A 19,030-nucleotide genomic window follows, 5' to 3' on the forward strand; every position below is an offset into this window, starting at 1 on the left:
GTGACATCTTGCAGCTAGTTTTCTTTTCGTTCACTATGGAACAGCATAGAATGGGCTTTCACTTTTATCCCTTTGCCACAACAATTTTACACGCTTTACCATGCTCAATAACTCCATTCACCGAAACCACAGACGGCAAGGCGCGTGACCACAGCGCTGCCCTCGAGGGGTGTACAAGGCAGGGGCGTCAGAAATTAAAAAAATGAAAGTCGTGTTTTTTATAATTTGGCACCTGAACATGATAAAGTGATCCGAGAACTACCTTCTGACACCTTTTTTTACATTACATTAAAACTTATTGTCACTGAAAAAGAGAAATATTTAAGCTTTCAGGAAATGCTGTTTTTTCGTGTTACTCTATATTTATCACGCCATATCTCCTAAGCTGTGTGTCGCACAGCAAAATAATTTTATAATTGTCTTCAGTACTATACGTTGATGACGTCTGCAAATTTTCTGCCCAATAGAGTCAGTAATAGTGAAGTAATAAATTAAAATCTCACGTCTGATGAAGAACTTTCACCAAATCATCATCCGAAATATAGTAAGCGAGAGACTTTTCCTCTTTAAATTTTTTTGTGGAGAGGTAAGCGAGAAAAATTTCAGAAAGGTTTGAATTTAATTTTGTAGTTTGTTCGAATGCGATGGGTGCAACCGTTTGTCCTTTATGAGCGATGCACTGTGCGGTTCGCAGGCGCGGCGCTCAGTCAGTGTGGCCGTCTCAGTTGCAGGTGTGAGCTCGTTAGTGGGTGTTGTATAGCGGCGATTTCAGGATATCTGAAGTTCATCTGTGAAGACGCCTGAAAGACTAGTTGTTGATTATTAGAGTAAGTATATGTGTTTGTAGTCACGCTGAGCATTCACTGTTTATGAGCGCATCCAATAGCATCGCATGCTTTCTTATTTTATATATTCACTTATTTCATTAGCATCACATACGGGTGTCCTCATTATGTCATCCACGGATTCAGCGAGCGAGGTCGAAGTGTCAGTACTGAGTCCACCAAAGAAGCGAGCAAAGAAGAAATCAATAAGTTCTTCTGGTGCTTAATGTGTATAAAACGAAACTGTTACATCCAGAGCAGTCAATGAGTGACATTGTTTCGAAAACAGCTGCAGCTACAGGTTTTGGACGTTCTTCAGTGTATCATGTGATAAGTGAGTACAAGGCCACACACTCTTTGCAGTCTCCCAAGAAAGGAAAATTACGACAGAAACTTTCTGAAAGTGTTGATGACTTCGATAGAAATGCGATACGAAGGAAAGTACACGAATTTTCTTTTTCGTAACGAATTGCCAACAATTGACAAAGTGCTTACAGTCGTGAACGAAGATGCAGATCTGGGCAATTTTCGGAGAACTACATTTTATAAGTTATTGAGAGAAATGAATTTCAAATACGTCCGGCATGGGCGCGATAACATGCTAATAGACAGGGATGACATTTTACGGAGGCGGCGTTATCTTCGAACCATTAAACGGTTGAGAGATGAAGGCAGACCTATTTACTATTTGGACGAGACTGGGTGAACGCAGGACATACCCGAAGTTACGTCTGGGTAGATGACACTATAAATTCCTCAAAACAAGCGTTTCTGTCCGGATTATCCACCGGAAGCAAGGACCCATCAGGTAAAGGGAAACGTCTGATTATCGCACACATTGGCAGCAAAGCAGAGGTCGTTGAAGGATGTTTGCGGACTTTCGAATCCAAGAAAAGTGGAGATTATCATGAGGAGATGTGCGCCGAAATCTTCGAGAAGTGGTTTCAAGATGTTCTTCCTCGGCTTCAGGAAAATGCAGTTATTGTTCTTAATAACGCACCGTACCATTCTCGGAGAAAAGAAAAAGTTCCCAATGCGGATTCCAATAAGCACGAAATATCAGAGTGGCTAAAATCTAAAAACATCGATTTCGAAGACAGTATGTTGAAGAAAGAACTTTTAGATATAGTTAAAAATCACAGAACAGCGCACAACGAATACGCAATAGATGAAATGGCGAAGAATGCAGGGAAAACTGTTCTCAGGATTCCTCCGTACCACTGTGAATTAAACGCCATCGAGTTAGTGTGGGCCAGAATCAAATGCTATGTTGCAGCGAAAAACAAAACATACAAAATGTTGGAAGTTAAAGTACTGCTAGAAGAAGCAGTAAGAACAGTGACTGCAAAGTATTGGAACAAGTGCGTCCTCCATGTCGTAGAAAAAGTGGAAACTCAAATGTGGAAATTAGACTGCATTATAGAGGAGAGAGAGGAGCGGTTTGTTATAAACCTCAATGAAAACAGTTCAAGTTCGACAGAGTGAACCTTGTTTCGTCCTTTATCATTATTATTACTGGTATTGTTATTAAAATTAACAATTAATTGTGTCTGAATGGAGCGTTTTGTTAGCAACCTGAATGAAAATAAATCTGCTTCGACAGAATCAACTCAGTTTAACGTTATTTTAACATTATTGTTAAATTTATTTCGTACATTGTTGCCCAGGTTTCTCACGGTTCGCTGTGATAGCTCGGCAGCCAGCCGAACGCCGCTAGCTGCAAAGCGTGCGCCAAGGATTTTCCACACCCCTACGCATCACGCGAACACCGAATGCTTTCTCTGGAAACAAGCGTAGTCGCTCATGTGACACTGTTTATGTTTCGTCCTAGCTCTCGGTGAATAGACTTTAGACACACTTATTTTTCTGGGAAACTTCACTGTACCTCTTTGTTTCTGACCCTCTCAATTGGTCGTAGCCGAGGACACAAGTTCCGTGAAGTTTAATTCAGCGTTACGGCATTAGCAGCAAGTGTAACGACATCTTAGCACCCTATTTGATATAAGAAATGAACAGAATCTGGTGGGTAGCGCTGCTGTGATAAACAGCCGTGCACCTCCAAGTACAGTGATTATCATGACACATTCAAAAGTCCGGCAGCTATCACTATTATATGGTACAGCGTCAAATATACAGGCGTATTAGCTATGTGTTATCGTGTCTCATCAGATTTTGGCAGTGCTGACATGCAGGAAAAAAGTTGCCATGTCAGTCCACTACATAGTTGGCCTGAATTAGAGGGTAGTTCCCACTTGGTGCTGTCACCCGCACATCAGTCAGTACAGATGACTGTCTTTTGTGGTTTTCAAACATTTATGATTGACTGTGGTGACTGATTCACAAATCTGCTGCAAATCTGTTCCAGGTCCAGCTGTTTCTAAATGATTCCTTGAGTCCCGCTCCAAGTCCAAATGTTTGTCATTCTGCATTTTCCCTTCACTCTGCCCTTCCTCTGGAAACACAGCTTGCGTTTCTTAACGACTGGATGGTAGTATGGGTCCCTCCGCCAGTCACGAGTGTCATTGTAAGACTTTTCTCATATCTTGTTTGTTGACGGATTCCTCTCGTCTTGTTACCAAAGACCCCGAATTTGGATAATTTGACACAGGTGTTTGTGATGTTGGTTTCTGGCTATCAACTTGTGTTGATTCAGGTATCTGCTTGCCGGCGCTATTAGCGCTCTCCCCTAGAGGACGTCATTGACGCCAGCAATACTGCCGTTTACAAGATAGCGAGGCCAGCGGGAGTTACGGCACGCTATAGACAATAGTATTCAACTGGACAGCACCACGATGACACAAATCTGTTTCCATGACTGATGCATTACCGTATTCAGGGTATTCAGCGGTACTATAGAGATGTCGATACTTTTATAGATAGCGTCTTCTCCGGTATCAGCGAATACTTATGTCACGTAGAACCTTCGACCATCGATTACGGACTACAGGAGTTTGATGACAGAACTCCATTTCCATGGTCGTGCTGCTTTCTAGAATCCGCTAAATAGAAGAACAATTACGTAATGTAGTTTAGAGTGCTGAAAACGAACTCGGCATTGATCCATGAACCAGTGGAAAGTACATGGAATGGTGGGTTACTGTACGTTATGTGGGTCTCAGATGAACTAATAAAATCCTAACATCGGCCAGAACTAATGGCTTGGCTCTCAAGTCGCTATAACATACGCTACAGTTGGGATTCAAACATATTCCAGTACAAAATGATAAGGGTCCCCTAACAAAAAAAGATTTAATAGTGTGTGTTTGACTGGCCTGCTCATAGCCTGGTTTGAGCCCATAGAATAGTGTGATGAACTATAAAAAAGAAAGATTCAGGTTTAACTCATGTCGACGACAAAGTTAATAGATGTGGAGTGTTAGTTAGAATTGGGCAAGGATGGAGAAAGAAAATGACCGTGCCTTTTTTTAAGATACCATCGTATCGTCATTTGTTTTAACAGGTGTAGGAAAAACAGAGGTAACTGCAACCACTGCGTCACTTTGCACGGTGGCTGGATAAAATAATCGCATACGGGCCATATTATTCTCCTGTACAGCCGACACTATTCACTACAGGCGGAGTAGCCGCGCGGTTTCAGGCGCCTTGCCACAGTTCGCGCGGCTCCCCACGTCGGAGGTTCGAGTCCTCCCTCGGGTGTGTGTGTGTTGTCCTTAGCGTAAGTTACTTTAAGTTAGATTAAGTAGTGCGTAAGCCTAGGGACCGATGACCTCAGCAGTTTGGTCCTATAGGAACTTACCACAAAAAATATTCACTATATCTCTCGAATTACAGATGCAAATTCTAGCTTTAGTGTACCAGAACATAGTGGAAAGTTATCCTCGAACTTTAGACTCTTCTATGGTAGGCAATGAAGATCTTACGTGCTAATGTGTTCTTTGCTGGCGTCTTTGGAATAAACACCAATTAATGTCTAGTGATATTTGGGCAAATATTGTATTTAAAAAAAAAATGGTTCAAATGGCTCTGAGCACTATGGGACTGAACATCTGAGGTCATCAGTCCCCTAGAACTTAGAACTACTTAAACCTAACTAACCTAAGGACATCACACACACATCCATGCCCGAGGCAGGATTTGAACCTGCGACCGTAGCGGTCGCGCGGTTCCAGACTGTAGCGCCTAGAACCGCTCGGCCACACCGGCCAGCTTGTATTTCACACGCATCGTACAAGAAACAGGAATGTAGGTCGTCCTACAAGCCTATAAAGTATGACCACAGCACAGAACCGTTTTTACTTCGATAGTAACGATGCCAACATGAATAAGAACGATGATGGGTGAAAGGAATGTCTGACAAATAGCCTGCACCTATACGCTTCAGAATACGCGTGTGTTCTCCTTGTTACGCTCCCGTCACTTCCATAAAGATTAAGTACTATACAAAAGTAATGGACACAGAGAACAATCGTATCGCTTTACACCGCCAGCAGCACTTAAGATCGTTGCTAAGCTTTCGTTCCCATTGACAGACACCATATAGCTGATAAGAAGTTCATTGCAGCTGTTTTGTCGCATTTTCGTCTTCCGGTGTCGAGTTTATTAAATACTGTTGGCACTGGTCGAACGTGTGTGTTGAGCTTTCTTGACATGCTTTTCTGCAAACGAAATTATGCATTGTTTTTGTTGTCAGTACTTGCTTCAAAGCACTTAGAGACTGAACTTATGTAGAGTATGAGTGCTTTCCACTGTCACATGATGTACGAGACCTTACCCAAATCCTGAAAACTTGGGCATTATCTAGCCAGGCTGTCGCTTTCCTGCATTTCTCCTCGAGCTATACCAGTCTCTTCACCTTGACATATAGGCTACATATTCTAATCTTTATCTTTGCCTGTTCTTATGCTGTAATCTTTTTCACTGAACCCACTGCAAGGCTGACTAGTCCAACAACGTCCTTTATTCCGAAAAGCAGTTCGCACACCAGTCTCTTCGAATATTATACGAGGAAAAGGAGGAAATTCCTCAGTCTTCCACAGACGATTTTGTCTTCGTTATTTTCGTGCATGACGTGGAAATCAAGTGTCAGCTTGTCTTGATTAATTGTTCCTTCTATAAGGCTTTTGGAAATATTCGTTTGTGTATTTTTTGTCCGCGTGAAAAAATGTGCTGTATTTTCATATAAATGTTTGTTTTCACCCAAACTTGATGAATGGTGATTAATGATGTCTGTAATATCTGGCGTCGTAGGAATGTATAAAAAGAGTGTAATACGTTTTATATGTATAACTAACCATGAGAAAGCGTTTTGTAAGATTTTTGCCGCATTTGTTGAGTATTGACTAAAAGCAAATGCGAAAACATATATATGAACAGTGTTTGGACTGTTGCAAAAAGACGGCAGTCAAAGATGTGGCTGAAGGCCGGTGACCCATAATCATAAAATTCGAGGACGATTTCTCACGCCATAAAGAACGTGGCCAGTGTTTCCTGTGCTGTGTACGGGAATTTTCTTATTGATTACCTTGCAAGGGCAAAACAATAACTGGCGAATAATAGGCTAGCCTTTTCGATGAAGTGGATGAAACAACACGTGAAAAGAGGTCCATATTTTAAAAGAAATAAAATTTAACTTTCCTCAGGAGTATGCAATGGAAATACTGAGAGATTTTTAAGTATGAATGGAAGAATCACCTCAGATTTGTCACCGTTTGACTTCCACCTATTCCCACACCTAAAACAACTTTTTGCTGAATAATGTCTTTTTGTATTATGTTTTATCTATGAGCTTCCCTAGCCTCACAGTGTAAATATCTCTCAAGCGACATTATCCATATCTATAGCTGTTCAGCTATTCTTTTTTTTTTTTTTTTACAGGTCACTGCACTATTACACTAGGTATCGCAGTTGTGTTAGAGGCAGTATAAACTGGCTTGGCTAACAAGTGTCAGACTACACATGCAGATGTTCGAAATTTGATTCAAGGTTAGTCGTTTCTGGCTGTTATCATTACTTACGTCTCCGGCAGTGCTTTGCGTGTGTGAACAATGTCAACATACATTGTGCGTTGGAGTCCGCGCTAAACTGTATATGCCCCTGCCTGTGTAATCGTGATGAAATACCAAATAAAACTCTGGTCATGTCTAGTAAAGCTCTGTAGTGTACAATCCAAGTTCATTATTTTACTATAGAAGAACTGAAAAAAATTACCCGATAAAAAATTACAGAATTCTTCGACAAAAGGCATAAGTGACATCAAATATTCATAGGGAGTGAGACAAGAAACGGAAACGAAACACGTTTAGAGCGCAGCACTGTATTAGGTGAACACTGCATAAAGGCCAATTTGTCAGACAGTAACCTATTTTGTGGTCATGTGAAGTTCTTGGCCAGTCGTTACGAAATCTTGTGGTATATATATACATGTGACTGGACAGCAAATAGGTAGTGAGAGTTCAATTGTAGTGGGGCTACAAGATGTATGTCGTTTCGTTAAGGACCAATTATAGGAAAAGGGAGACTTTTACCTCGATCTCGGATATTGCTGCATATTTGGAGCTACTTGAAGTTGTGACACGGGAAAACTTTGATGTCTCAGGAAGACTGTGTACGGTGGCGTAAGATAGCAAGTCGAGGATGGCATCAGCTTTGATGAAGAGTGCATTACGACAGTGATCATCTAGAAAATATAGCAGTCCACTCTCAAGCTGAATCATTAGCTAACCCGACTTGCCCACTAAACCGAACTTACCAACTGACATGTCTGACAAATGGATCTGTTAACCAGACTAATCGCGATCTGTCCCATTCGTAGGTGGAAATGGACGAATACGGGTATGGTTCCGTCGGCAAGGTGCTACACTGAGGTTGCAGCTTTAGGTCACGTTCACGTGGCAACAGTCTGATCTCTGGTGCTTGTAAGTAAAAACACCCCAAATTTTTAGTTTTTCAATTTCCTTGTGGGCTCAGTGCAATAAACAATATTGTTTTTTTTTTCAAAATAGTAATGGTACCATTCAAGAAGAAATGGTAGGTCACTCATATCATCTGTATGAATACGTAAAAAGACGTGGGACGAACTTTTATCATCGTAAATAGACCCGAGATTTCATCTAATGACGCATCCGTAACGGATGTGAAAATGGCAGCATAAGAGAGAATATATGTTATTGAGTCTAACTTGCGTGGTGGATAAGTAGTTTGCCCATTGGATTCGCATTCGAGACGAACGACTTTCACGTCGGCGTACTTCCATCATAATTTATGTTTAACACTGTTTTCGTGACTGAAGAAGGCCAGTGCTGGGATAATTCCCCACCAGAGTCATGTATGTCAGTCGAGAAGTTTTTCGCGGTCCAATCGGAGTGATTCGCGACTTCCCCGTAAGCGGCGTGAGTGTCGCACACATTGGACCGTGCTTCTGGAGTCGTAGTTTTCTGGTTCGAACACGTGGACTCCGAAGTCAGTCGCATGCTAGCGCGAGCCCGGATCTTGTTTACTCGTCCTTTGCTCGCTTTTTCATAGGTGTTGAATTCTTCGCGCTGCCGCACTCGTATACTTCCCGTATTGGTCTCTGGCTGTGAGTTCAGACTCACTGCTCGCCGGTTAGGCTGACATCCACTGTCTCTCGCGGGCGCCAAGTGCCATGGTACTTCACGCTCATCCCGAGCGTTTTACATGGACACTATCACCTCGCTTAGTGAGATATAACAAAAAAATGGTTCATATGGCTCTGAGCACTATGGGACTTAACATCTGAGGTCATCAGTCCCCTAGACTTAGAACTACTTAAACCTAACTAACTAACCTATGGACATCACATTCTGCAGAGAGCCCACTAAAAAGAGAACTGTAGAAAAGTACACGCCTTTCATTATTATGGACGAGGAAGTGTTATTCAGGCAAAAATCTTTTTATGACGCGTGTAAGATGCAGTTGGTTCAAATGGCTCTGAGCACTATGGGACTCAACATCTTAGGTCATAAGTCCTCTAGAACATAGAACTACTTAAACCCAACCAACCTAAGGACATCACACACACCCATGCCCGAGGCAGGATTCGAACCTGCGACCGTAGCAGTCCCGCGGTTCCGGACTGCAGCGCCAGAACCGCACGGCCACCGCGGCCGGCTAAGATGCAGTGAGTCGATATTATTAACAACGAACATCATAACGGACTATACAAAAAGCAATGGCAAAGCTAAAATTCGGAGCCTCATGAACAACAACCGACACGAAGCTCGCATCCAGACTCCATAGAATGTTCTTACCGCCCTTTCCTCGGCTGAGTATGTCCTTAGCGATTTTACAGCGTCATATTACGGGAAACAGCAGAGCGAAAGTAAGCAAAGTAAACAAGATTTCGCTTCTCATTGTCAGCGGCAGTAGAGACTCCTGGGCTACAGTCGTCACACTTCGTCCTTCTTCCAGTTTCCCGATGTTTCTTACCCGTGTGAAGTCATCCAAATGTTGCCTCCGGGCTATGTTGTCATTAAGAACACCGCAACAGTGCAACGTGGCAACGGCCTTGCCGCAGTGGAAACACCTGTTCCCGTCAGATCACCAAAGTTAAGCGCTGTCGGGCGTAGTTGGCACTTGGATGGGTGACCATCCGTGCCGCCATGCGCTGTTGCCATTTTTCGGGATGCACTCAGTCTCGTGATGCCAATTGAGGAGCTACTCGACCGAATAGTAGCGGCTTCGGTCAAGAATACCATTATAACGACCGGTAGAGCGGTGTGTTGACCCCACGCCCCTCCTATCCGAATCCTCCTCCGAGGATGACACGGCGGTCGAATGATCCCGGTAGGCCACTCGTGGCCTGAAGACGGAGTGAGTGTACCACAGTGCAACGTGACTGCTCGCTGATTGAAACATACTGGGTTTTCGCGTTCCCTCAGCTGCCCTGTGTTGCGGGGCCTGTCTCGTTTGCCGCTATAGTCACGCTGACCTCACGCCACCTAACGTCCGACTTTCTGCGCTCGACTGAGAGACCTTTTACAACATGCTCCCACATTTTGATTTCTTTCCGCTGACTAGTTAATTATGTTACGATACGTTATCTATCTCGTTCTTAAGTTTTGCAGAGCAGTGTATTTATACAATTTAGCTGATGCTGGTTTCATAAGAAACTTCGCAGTTAATTTTCAGCTCTTCATTTTGTTCACTTAATCTCAAGGCATTGAACTTGCTTATTGGAGGTATTATGCCCCATATCAGTTCGATATAGTTGTGGAGACTTTCAAGCAATAAAGTAACCATATAGTTCGCCAAAATATTACATTTTTTGCAGTTATGGGACCATTCCTACCATCTAAAAAGATAAAGCATTTGTGGGCGTATACTGAAATACAATGTTTCAAAACGACAAAGTGGTCGGGGTGGCCAAGCGATTCTAGGCGCTACAGTCTGGAACCGCGCGACCGCTGCGGTCTTCGGTTCGAATCCTGCCTCGGGCATGGATGTCTGTGATGGTCTTAGGTTAGCTAGGTTTAAGTAGTTCTAAGTTCTAGGGGACTGATGACCTCAGAAGCTAAGTCCCATAGTGCTCAGAGTCATTTGAACCATTTTTGAAAACGACAAATTTGTTTTTGCTGATTTAGTGGAGTTGCTGCACTCATTCGAGGTAGGGAGAAGCTTGTACCTAAGACATAGTTTTTGTGTTTTCGATGTAATTGTCGGATGCTTATTGTATTTGTCGTATATTTTTGAGAACCGTGTTAAAAGTATTGTTAGATTGGGTTCATTTCCATGTCCCTTCAATTAGAATATTCCAAACATTTTTCTTGTATACAGAAACGTTAACAGTTACGGTAATTTTATGCGGTGGTAAGTAGTAACGGTTATCGAAACACGGTATCATCAGTTCTTTATGAAACATTGGTATGGAGAACGGGGGTGTTTCTACGTAAAGCTTGTTGCAGTGCAGTTTCCATCATAGTCTCACAGACTGTTTACTATCGTTTATTGTTCACTGTTCAGTTATGAGATGCATAACTGCTAATAGTTTGTGATCAGACTATGTGAGGTAATACAGGAAGCTGTACCAAGCTATCGGAGCAACACAAAGAACTGTGAAATAACATATTCAGGCTGAAGAGCGCTACATTCCACACACGCACCCGAGACACCTAATTCAGAGGGAGATTCACACAGATGTCCGCTTTATGGAGCAACAGGCTCGTTTATATCACGCAGAACGAATTGGGTTGCGCGACACATGTCGTTCCGAGAATCAACCTCAAGCGTCAGTGTCCGCGGCCTCTGCTATTGTGCTGGAGGCTTTGTGAGCGTCATTGGGCAAGCTGCAGCGCCCAGACACGCCACTCACTCTGGTCTCTGCTCTCCCGCCAATAGACAGGGTCAACGAATCGCAGCTACACCAATCAGCTCTCTTATTGTTCTGTTGTCGTGGTCAGAAATAGCCATGAACCAACCAGAAAACAGTGACGGAAAGGAAACACCGCGTTTCGCACCAGGAAAACTTTGTGAAGGACAAGAAGCAGAATAAATTTAAGCCTAGAAAAGATAAATGACAGAGTGGATGTGAGGCGCACCTTCTGGGAGGCTACGTAGATAATATCAACCGCAGTAAACAGCGTTGCCAGTTCAGCTCCCTCTGCCCATTGAAAAAGGGCAAGTAATTCGGAGCAAACGCGCAGTTTTGACCACGTGACACTAATTTACAACTATGTACAGGAGAAGAGAAAACTTTTTACTCCACGAAACGCAAGTAGTGCTTTATAATTTTTTTTATGAGGAGTCAGGTGAATTAAAAATTTCGTTGAGAAAAATGTTCAATCTTCAAACGCAATCCTAATTTAGGTTCCCCGCGATTTCCCTAAATCCCTTCAGGTGACTGCTGGGAAGTATCCGTCAAGAAGACCATGATTGATTTCCTTCGTAATAAGTCAGCACCCTCATTTTTCACTTCCACAATCTGTCATAAGAACAGAAACGTTATGCTACACTCACAAGCACTCATCACATCCACAGTAACGAACAAGTACAACCTTGACGCATAACACTAAGTATGTCGCACGAACACATATCCAAATAGGTCGTGGCTATAGACTTCGAACAAACTACTAGTCAAGAACTCAAAACTTAAATGAGACACCGGTATACAATGCCGCTGTAAGCACTATGTTGTTGTTCTGGTCTTCAGTCCAAAGAATAATATAACGCCCTCTTGTAACAAATGGAGCAAATGGCTCTGGGCACTATGGGACTTAACTTCTGAGGTCATCAGTCCCCTAGAACTTAGAAGTACTTAAACCTAACTAACCTAAGGACATCACACACATCCATGCCCGAGGCAGGATTCGAACCTGCGACCGTAGCGGTCGCGCGGTTCCAGACTGTAGCGCCTAGAACAGCTCGGCCACCCCGGCCGGCCCTCTTGTAACACCAGCACTTTGTGCCTATTATTGTCTTTTTATTGTCTGTTCATAAATGTACGCTGATCAGCCAGAACATTTGACCATCGACGTACTATCGATATAAACCCGTCCCGCAGAGTCACCTGGCGAGGAATGACTGCTAGTCACACACACGCACGGTGCATGTAACGTCAGTGAGTGTGCTGTCCGTTTGTAAAGTGGGAAAGGCACGCTATCTATATGAGTTTGATCGAGGGCAGAATGTGATGACGGGGAGGCTCGGCACGAGCATTTTGGAAACCGTACGACATGTCGGGTGCTCGAGGAGTGCTGTGGTGAGTGTCTTCAACCCGTGGCGAAACCAAGGTGAAACAACACCCAGACAACTTGGGGTTGGGCGACCACCCCTCATTACATACGTCGGACGACGTAGGCTGGGCCGACTGGTAAAACAGGAGAGGCGGCCAACTACTGTGGGCCGGCCGCGGTGGCCGAGCGGTTCTAGGCGCTTCAGTCTAGAACCGCGCTGCTGCTACGGTCGCACGTTCGAATCCTGCCTCGGGCATGTATGTGTGTGATGTCCTTAGGTTAATTAGGTTTAAGTAGTTCTCAGTTCTAGGGGACTGATGACCTCAGCTGTTAAGTCCCATGGTGCTCAGAGCCATTCGAACTGTGGCGGAACTAACCTTAGACTTTAACGGTGGTCAGAGTACAAGTGTGCCTGAGCACACAGTGCACCGAAGACACCTAACAATGGACCTCCGCAGCCGACAACCTATGCACGTACCACTGTTAACACCACAACATCTGCAATAATGACTGAAATGGGCATTTGACCATCGGCACTGGACATTGGCGCAGTGGCAGAGTGCTGCATCATCTGATGAATCCCAACCCATCTTCATAATGCCGATGGGAGGGTGCGAATCCGTCCTCTTCCAGGGGAATAGCTCCTTGACACGTGTACTGCAGGGCGGAGATAAACTGGTCGTGGCTCCATTATGCTCTGGATAACATTCACGTGGGCACCCATGCGTCCAGTGGGGCTCGTGCAAGACACGATGACGGCCAAGGAGTATCATACACTGGTTGTACACCTCGTACACCCCTTAAAGACGACCATGTTTCCCAACGGCAGTGGCATTTTTCAACAAGATTATGTGCCTTGTTATAAGGCCAGGAGTGTGATGGAGTGGCTCGAGGAACACAGTGGCGGGTTACAATTGATGTGCTGGCCCTGCAACTCGCCAGATCTGAACCCGATCGATCACACCTGGGATGTGATTGAACGAGGCGTCAGAGCTCATAGCCCACCTCCCCGGAGTTTACGGAAATTGGGTGACTTGTGTGTGCAGATGTGGTGCCAACTCCCTCCAGCGACCTACCAAGACCTTATTACTTCCATGCCACGACGGGTCACAGCTGTTATTCGTGCTAAAGGTGGACATACTGGCTATTAGGTAGGTAGTCATAATGTTCTGGCTGGTTAGTATATACACTTTTCCACAATATGTCGTAATGAGAAATATTTTTATGTTTGACTTATGGATGAAAAAATGTTGGTAGTCTTACTGATCCATGCATAGGGATTGATAGGTAGAATTGTTTTTTCAGGAAAGGAAATGCTGGCAGGAAGCATCTCTGTGTATAGGAGGTGGTTAGTGCGCCTCAGTGAAAGGCGTAAGAACGCTTGTGAGCGCTCCAAGAGAGGAACGGTGATCAGTCAGTCGCTAGCCCTTAGACCGTCAATGTCTTGCGCTGTAAGCGAGGCTAAATTATCTGCAATTTTACAGGAAATAAGCCTCCAACAGACGCTTGACCAACTTACTCCGGTGTGGAATGTGTCTATGGTGTTTGGATATGGAAGTAAGAATTATAGTAGAGCAATTTGTGTGCTGAACTACGCTTACGCAATACTAGTCAACGCTATCGCCGCCGTAGCTCAACACATCGTCGCTCTAGGCAATGTACTTTCCCACTGGATTTGTAAAAATACATGAATCCGTATCTCCTTTGCTATCATATAATACATTAGCGGAATTTAATCTTCATGTGTTCCGAGACCTTCGTCCCGCAACCTATGTTACGTACTATCCCTAATCCCAAAAGTTATCTGAGTGTCAAAAACGTTGAATTTAATTATAAAAGACTAATTTTGTGAATAACAACAACTGGAGAACTAAAAATGAGTAAAATAACTAGTTTCGTTAAAGAATGACTACACTTCTTATATTACATAATCAAAAGAAAACATTTGCTTGTAGCAGAAAAGAACTAGCATCCGATTCCACTCTGTTTTGAAGCCATTCTTAAATAAATGGCTCTGAGCACCATGGGACTTAACTTCTAAGGTCATCAGTCCCATAGAACTTAGAACTACTTAAACCTAACTAACCTAAGGACATCACACACATCCATGCCCGAGGCAGGATTCGAACCTGCGACCGTAGCAGTCGCGCGTCTTAAATAAATAAGCGATTCAATGGGTGAATACTGTATAATGCAGTTAAGCTTTCTGCAGCTGCACACAGGCTCTGAAAATCACAGTGAAGTGCATGGCAGACGATTCTTCCCATTTTACCATCTATCACGGCTTCTTCCCGCTACATTCACGTGTGGAACACAGAAGAACAACTGTTTAAAGATCTCTGTGAGCGCTGTAATTAATCTAATCTTGCCCTCACGTTCCCTATTGGAGCGATACGTGAAGATTAGTAGTATATACACTAAGGAGCCAAAACATTGTGATCACCTGCTTAATAGCTTGTTTGTCCGTCCTTGGAACGAAATACATCACTGTCTCTATCATGGATCTGACAGTTTGTTGGTAGGTTTGTGGAGGTATGGGGCATTAGATTTCTACCTACAGGTCATGCAATTCGCATAAATATCGGATCCCCGATATGCGTACGCGGTGACGATGCGCGATAGCGATCTAGGTGTGTTCCATAGGATTTACATCAAGAGGGTATGGTCGCCGAGACATCGACATGGGTTTACTTTAATGCTTCACAAACCACTGTAGCTCGCTCCTTGCTCCGAGACCCGGACAATTATATTGCTGAAGGATGACACTGCCATCCGGGAAGGCATCAAGCCTGAAGGGATACAGGTGGTTCGCAGCTATCATCGTGTCTTCGATTTCTACCACAGGTCCCACGCAAGTGCAGGATAATGCCTTCCATAGCGTAATAATGCTCCCAACAGTCTGCGTCGTGGCGCTGTGCACGTTTCGATGACGGCGTTTGTGGAGACCACCATCAAAAATGTGATTCACCCGAAGAGCCGACATGCTTTCACTGGTGGACGGTCGAATTCCGATGATCCCGTGCTCACTACAATCGTAATTGCTGATGTCGTCGAGTGAATTTGTGGATACCTGGGGGTGGTCTGCTGCGGAGCTCCATGTTCAGCAATGTACGATGAACCATGTGCTCCGGAATACTTGTGCGTGCACCAGCATTGTGCTCTATCGGCAGAGATGCCGCAGATCACCATCTATTCTATTTTACAGAGCAGACAAGCCACCAAACCCCACTTTCTGTGAAGAGTCGTCAAACCATTCAGCACCTAGCGGTAGTTTCACTGTCCTTCTAGCCCCTTCTGTAAATGCTTACGACAGTAGCACGTGAAAATTCGACCAGCTTCGCCATTTTCGAGGTACTCGTTGATAGGCTCTGCGTAATAATAATACGCCCTTTGTGAAAGTCGCTTGTCTCAATGGATTTCCCCATTTGCAGCCCACATCTCCTCTAGGATTATCCCCCGTCCCCGTCTGCTCTGCTTACATACTTCTGTTACCGTGTCACGTGCCCACAACGCCACCAGGTGGCATCCATCGTCGCGATGGGCGATGGTCCTAATGTTTTGGCTGATCAATGCACCTAGATTCATTATTTTAAGCTGGTTCTCGAAACTTTGTAAGTATGCTTCCTCGGGATAATTTGTTTCTATCTTCAAGTATCTGCCAAATCAGTTTCTTGCGCACCTCCATGACAACCTCTCACGTATCAAACAAAACTGTGAACATTCATTCTGCCCTTCTCTGAGTACGTTCAATATGTCCTGTTAGTTCTATTTGGTGCGTGCCCCACACACTTGTACAGTACTCTAGGAAGGGTTGCACGAGTAATTTTTAATAACTGTTGTTTGTAGACTGACTGTATTTCGATGGCATTGTACCAATCAATTGAAAACTGCTACCTGCTTTACCTTAATTGACAGGAGAATGGTCCAACCCATGTCGAAACTTGCATTCAAATTTTTCCCGCGGGAATAATAACCTAAAGAAACACACTGCCAAAACTTTAGCTGCTAAGGCGCACTGCGAATGTTCAAAAAAACCTTGAAGTTACTCGGTTTTTCCGCATGAAGAACAGCTTGTAAAAGCAGTTTGTACAGCCATTCCTGACTGGCGCGCGATTTAGCGAATAAGCAGACGCAGCCGAGACAAGAGAACGTGGCGCAGCGTAGCGTGATGTCCAAAGTGCAAACACGAAAAATTTTAGGAGTTAAACCACAAAAAATGTCTCAAATCATTAACTTTTTGAACAGCTTGCAGTTTATATCGATAGCTAAGCTGTTGCAGACGTAATTGTTACACAAGTGACTGACAGAGGTAAGAAAATCTAGGCAGTGTATGACGTTGCATTACAGACGACTTCCATCAATCGGGACTTTAAATTTTTGACATAGCAGTATAGATCTTATAATAATTTTTAAATAATGTATCTTTTACTAACAATGAAGCAATTCCTTGTTTGTTTCTTGCAGTGCGAAGTGTGTATTGGATGATAAAAACAAACTCTTCCTTACATCAGGAACACATGATAAAAGAAAACTTATGACATTCAGGCAATTCAAATAATTATTAGTTTTTATTGAGAGAGAACTAGAATGGAGTAAGAAATGGTGGTGGCCATTGTTTTGCATATATTGATGTGTACCGAGCATACTTGATTAAGTTCGTAAGACGTGGTGATGTAAATTGACAATGAACAGATGACTGACGTGTAACAAAACTTTCGAAAATTATACTGTCTGACAATTTTGTAAAAACTGCACTGTGGAAACATTTCTTTATTGGGAGGCTGAATCACATTATTAGTTCCGAGTGGAATGTGAATTACATTAACAGTCTTTTCGTCATCATCCTAAAGACACAAGTGTCGTTATATCCAAGTGAAGAGTCCAACAAAAGCAATGAATTAATATCTGCAACTGGTGAGAATTAAACATTATTCTCTCCCATTTTTCTAGATTTTGCTACGTAGATGACAAGATTTTTACAAATAAACAGATTTTTTTAAAATTTTTGTCCTAATTTGAAGTGAGGTCCGTCAAGATGGCTATAGCTGCGGAAACGTTAATCACCTAATACTTATCACTGGCATTCTTGTACACGAATATGTCATAGCAGTCATTGCTATTCTGGATTAAATCTCACTTTGGCACAGAAAGGGGTGAATTATGCTGCCACAAAAATCTTTGGTCATTTGCCAAATCGTATTAAAAGTCTGACAGATAGCCAACCAACATTTAAAAGCAAATTAAAAGAATTTCTGAATGACAACTCCTTCTACTCAATAGATGAATTCTTAGATATGAAGTAGTAACTGTAAAAGGTTTAATTAATTAATTATTTTGTTTAAAGAAAACTTACGTTAAAGTGACACGTTCCACATCATTACGAAATGTTGTATTCATGATCTATGGAACTAGGATTAATGTATGTATGTATGTATATGTGTGTATTGACTGCACAAGCGGGACTTTTTTTTCGCTCGAAATGATAAAGTGCGGTTTGGATGCAGTTTTTTTACGAAACCTGACTGATTGGCTTTAAACACAGCATTTTAAGTGATAACAAGAAACTTTATCTTCATACCGTATTACTCATTCATGAAATATCTACACGTTTACTTCCAGTACGCGACTTCCTTTCCCGTATAATTTCCTGAATTTGTGTAACCAGAGGGCCCAGTCTCGTAGATATCCCTTGGTAACGGTGCACTGACTGTCCATGTGTTCTAAATCTTGCGAATAGTTTTTCTTTCACACTTTTGGAAATTTCATTTTGGCGCATATTTGGCTCTTCATGTAAACCTTTCCTCCATTTGTAAAATTAACGTTCAGATTTTACGAAACGAAACAGGCTTTGTACACTGCTTAAGAGTAAGCGCTTTCTCCCTCCATTATTTAACCAAATAATTTACAGCTTTTTCTTCGTCACTGAAAGCTATTACTGTACGTGTTTTCTGTGGGGTAGAAAGGTACTGTATTTTTGTTCCGGACTTTAAATAGCACAATAATCATCTTTCATTCGCAATTTACGTAATCGTTAGAGTTATTTCCTGTTTATTCTAATGTTTACACAATTTCTAAGGAAATGTTGACATCATTCGAATGAATTTCCGAGAAATTAACTAATAAATAATACATATTTAGAGTGTCAGGAGAAGTACGTGATTTCAATTGCACACCACGTTCCTTATATTCCGTCTTTGCAAGGTTTAAAATATTATTCGATTCCACATTACTGTGAACCTCTGGAACCTGCACAAGGACAGATACTATTAGCAAGCATATACGAAGAAAACACAAAGAAAGTTAATTCAGTTTCATCTCCAATGTTAACACTTAGCGAAATCGCAAAGGGAATTGTTAATTATTATGAATATTAAATGAGTTGAAAATTCTAGCGAATAGGAACTGTGAACAATTGTGACAGAGAAACAATCGACGATAACTGAAATTCGCTTTATAAATTAGAATCGCCCCGACAACCAAGGATATCCGCCTACCGCGTTGAGCATGTGCTGTCTGCTACAGCTGCGGTAAGAGTTTACGGTTCTCCAGCCACCTGTC

At 42.8% G+C, this 19,030-nt stretch overlaps 1 protein-coding gene and 1 pseudogene across 1 annotated transcript in view; one reads left to right on the forward strand and one right to left on the reverse strand.

Moving 5' to 3' along the window:
* LOC124555772 (facilitated trehalose transporter Tret1-2 homolog) overlaps window positions 1–19,030 on the reverse strand; it is a 313,195-nt gene that overhangs the window by 228,425 nt on the left and 65,740 nt on the right. The window lies entirely within an intron of this gene.
* Window positions 9,300–9,417, forward strand: LOC124557565 (annotated as a pseudogene).

This window comes from Schistocerca americana, chromosome X (genome assembly GCF_021461395.2).
Source record: "Schistocerca americana isolate TAMUIC-IGC-003095 chromosome X, iqSchAmer2.1, whole genome shotgun sequence".
In the NCBI taxonomy this organism is placed as follows: domain Eukaryota; kingdom Metazoa; phylum Arthropoda; class Insecta; order Orthoptera; family Acrididae; genus Schistocerca; species Schistocerca americana.